This window comes from Aquarana catesbeiana, linkage group LG10, assembly GCF_042186555.1.
Source record: "Aquarana catesbeiana isolate 2022-GZ linkage group LG10, ASM4218655v1, whole genome shotgun sequence".
Lineage (NCBI taxonomy): Eukaryota > Metazoa > Chordata > Amphibia > Anura > Ranidae > Aquarana > Aquarana catesbeiana.
Window position 1 is genome coordinate 20283856 of NC_133333.1, and position 4620 is coordinate 20288475.

Sequence of the window (4620 nt, forward strand, 5' to 3'; positions counted from 1 at the left end):
TATTCTCACGGGACATATTATGGACACAGCAGTCACAATTGTCTCATATTACGCTCGAAACAAACAACCAAAACCTTTTCTATCACACCTCCTACAAGTAGTATCCACACACAAGATGGGAACAGTTATCATGTGTGGAGATTCGAACCAGGTCCTCCTCCCATTCCTAGATGAATCGCCATATATCCCACCAAGAAGCCCATTCAAGCAATCCTTTTCATAACTTCTCTCGAGACACAACTTAGTTGACTCTTGGAGAGAAAATAATCCGGCTAAAAGAAAATATACTTATTGCTCGCACCCACACCAAACCTTCTCTTGTATTGATCACATATTTATAACTATGGGTATGATACCTGAGATTCTCACATCAAACATCATCCCAATCCCTTGGTCATATCATAGCGCGGTCTATACTACTATAGCCTCCGCTATACCTAAAGCACATGACCCATCTTGGTACCTCCCCAATATCTTGCTTAACCACTTGCCTATTGGGCACTTACACCCTCTTCCTGCCCAAGCCATTTTTCAGCTTTCAGCGCTGTCGCACTTTGAATGACAATTACGCGGTCATGCTACACTGTACCCAAACAAATTTTTTATCATTTTCTTCACACAAATAAAGCTTTCTTTTGGTGGTATTTAATCACTGCTGTTTTTTTTATTTTTTACAAAAAAAAAAAAGACCAACAATTTTGAAAAAGAAAAATGTTTTACTTTTTTTCTGTCAGTAAATTTTGTAACTAAGTAATTTTTCACCTTCACTGATGTGCGCTGATGAGGCGGCACTGATAGGCTGAACTGGTGGGCATTGATGAGGTGGCACTTATGGGCACTGATTAGGTAGCACTGATGAGAAGGCACTAATATGCCGCACTTATGGGCACTGATAGGTGGCACTGATATGTGGCACTGATGAGCACTGTTAGGCGACACTGATGGGCACTGTTAGGCAGCACTGATGGGCACTGTTAGGCTGCACTGGTGGGCAATAATAGGCGGCACTGGTGGGCACTGATAGGCAGCACGGATAGGCGGTACTAATGGGCATTGATGGGTGGCACTGATGGGGGACACTGATGGGCATTGATTGACAGCAGTGATGGGCATTGATTGGCAGCACTGATAGGTGGCACTGATTGCCAGCACTGACTGGCATCGCTAATTGGCACTTTTGGGCAGTGGTGGGCACTGATTGCTGCCACTTGTAGGCACTGATAGTTGGCATTGGTGGGCAATGATAGGTGACACTTTATTGCATTATTGTAATCAGGGCACTGATGATCAGTGCACGAACAGAGCACGAGCCCAGCAACTCCAGCCGCTATCTTTGTCCTCATTGGATAGATTGATAGCAGCAGGAGCCATTGGCTCCTGCTGCTGTCAATCAAATTCAGTGACACGAGAGCAGGGGGGGTGGGGCTCAGTCCTGCTGTCTGTGGCAATGTGCACACCCGCACAAGTGCCCCCGTGTAATGCGGCTCTCCGCGGGGGCTTCTGATGAAGAGGAGGAGCCAGGAGTGCCACCAGGGCACCCCAGAAGAAGAGGATAGGGGTCGCACTTGCACAGTGCAGGTAAGTATGACATGTTTGTTCATTTTTTTTTTTTTTAAATAAACAAACCTTTACAATCACTTTATAATGAGGAATAATCCTCTTATTTTTGGGATAAGTGATGGAATGCAACATGTGAAAGGCTTCTGTTCTACAAAGACTTTGCTATGCTGTAAACAATAGAGAAACCCTTTCTGAAAACCTTAACACACATCCAAGAGACATAAAAAGCTGATAATATTCCTATGTATGTAACAGTAATGCCATGTACACACGGTCGGATTTTCCGACGCAAAATGTGTGATAGGACCTTGTTGTCCGAAATTCCAACCGTGTGTGGGCTCCATCACACATTTTCCATCGGATTTTCCGACACACAAAGTTTGAGAGCTTGCTATAAAATTTTCCGACAACAAAATCCGTTGTCGGAATTTCCGATCGTGTGTACACAAATCCGACACACAAAGTGCCACGCATGCTCAGAATAAATAAAGAGATGAAAGCTATTGGCTACTGCCCCGTTTATAATCCCGATGTACGTGTTTTACGTCACCGCGTTCAGAATGATCGGATATTCCGACAACTTTGTGTGACCGTGTGTATGCAAGACAAGTTTGAGCCAACATCCGTCGGAAAAAATCCTAGGATTTTGTTGTCGGAATGTGCGATCAATGTCCGACCATGTGTACGGGGCATAATACTGTGAGCTCTAACAAGCAGGGCCCTCTGATTCCTCTTAAACCAAATTGTACTGTAACTGTAATGGTGAATGTTGTAGTGCTAATACATGTACACATTAATACTCAAATAAAACCATGCAAAAAGGTCAAATGTTCAAGTGACAAGTATAAAAGGACAAATGTGAAAAAAGTCCAATTAGTGAAATAAATCTGTTATGGATGGCCTATAAATCATCCGCAGAAAGATGGTGAGACAAGGACATATTATGCTCAGGCCCCTCTCAACAGGACAGGCAAAACAAGCAATTGCTTGGGGCCCCAAGCTGGCCTGGGGCCCCAGCCGCGCCGCCGGCTGCCGCTTCCTATAAGCGGCAGCCTGTAACGTGGCCGAGCTCCTCTTCCTTCGTCCTGCAGTCCGCCCGGTACAGGAGATTCAGTTTCCTGTTCCCGGCCGGACTGACAGGAAGTGCACACACTGAGTGCTCACTTCCTTTCAGTCCAGCCGGCGGGGAACAGAAAACTGAATCTCCTGCCGCACGGTACTCGGTAGGGAGGGGGGTTAAAAAGAACGCGGAGGGGTGTAGTAAGGGGGGGGAGGCAGTCATCAAGACCCATTTAGTAATAAAAATATGGTAGCTTGCTGACCATAGTAAAAAAAATATCCATAGCTTTCTTTCCATTTTCTTTCTTTACCATCCCGTTTCCATCTTATTGCTTCTTTTTTGAATCAGGTAATATTTATTAAAGTTTTTTACAAAAATTTACAAAGCAGAGAAAAGACTCTACAAATGTTCAATTGTTGAAAATGTTCAAATTTTATGCACATTATATGCAACAGCAGTATTTGCACTGTAAACCTTTTTTATTTATATAAAGTGTTGGTGAACTGTATCGCTATGCTGTGATTCCTGTAGGCTTTGCGTGCTTGCTTGCAGGGGGGGGGGTGTTGGGGGGGCCTCCATGTCCATTTTGCTTGGGGCCCCCAAATTCCTTCAAACGGCCCTGATTATGCTGACACTGTCCGGCAAGGAAAACATCAAGCTGGTACTTCTTCAATGGAAGGAAGAGGTATATAAACTCCTACCGGCACTGGTGGACTCAAGTGTCAGCGACAAAGAGTCATATAGGCATGGGTGCTTCTGTCTCCTTTTCCTGTCATAGGCTCTGGAAGGACGGCTCCACCAAATGAGCCACAAAGAGGCAGGTGATAGTGTAATACTGCTTTATTTAAAAAAAGATATGTGCTGCACTTACATCTAATGCAGTCCTAGTAAGTCATCAGCACATTTGCAGCTCTGGGGTCTGTGAAATCGAATCTGTCCACTCTATGACAAGTGGCGTGAGTTTTGAATAGCCCAGCTAAAGTGAAGAGCTTCTGTGGGTGTGCGTCTCAAGCCTCTCTTCTATGCATTTCATGCACGCGCGCGTCATCAGGAAGTGAACTTCTCTTCTATGCATTTCACGCATGCGCGCGCCATCAGGAAGTGAACTTCTCTTCTATGCATTTCACGCATGCACGCGTCATCAGGAAGTGAACGCCTCTTCTATGCTTTTCACGCACGCGCGCATCATCAGGAAGTGAACGTCTCTTCTATGCTTTTCACGCACGCGCGCATCATCAGGAAGTGAACTTCTCTTCTATGCATTTCACGCACGTGCGCGTCATCAGAAGGTTCACTTGCTGGTCGAATTTATCTGGTGAGCGCATTTGAATATCCCACTCTGGGTGTAGCACTACTTCTTTGATTAATGAAGCACTTTATTACATAGAATCACAGTGTTGGAGTTCATACATTGGACTGTTATCATTCATATTTTTATTGATATTTTTTTTTTTTCAATTTCTTTTGTTTTGGTATTTTTTATATATACTGTTTTTGGAATTTGATATTTATGGACATTTATTTTGATTATACGCTGATGTTATGGAATTCTTATGAAATTATTAATTTAACACCGGATTGATCAGTTAGCGCCCTTTTTTTATTATTCTATTGTTGTTAGTATCACACTAATTCTAAGAGCAGCGCTGGTTTATGATTATTTAAATAGATTAGTGTGTCGGCATCATTCCCTTCTTGTTAATCAAATATAAAAGTTGTCTATGCAGAGGTCATTGTTGGGGTTTACATATCATTTAATGATGGTGTTCTGCCTATGACATTGACTTCGGCTCTCCCGAATTTGATGTTGACTCTCCTTTTAAAAAGAGATAAGAATAGAAGGAATGCCAACCAAAGCCAAAGCCACAGCCACAGCTCAAGAGATGGACTGGTACAGCAATGGGCCGTACACACAATAGGATTTTCCAACAAAAAATGTTAGATGCGAGCTTGTTGTCGGAAAGTCCGACCGTGTGTAGGCTCCATAGAACATTTGTTGT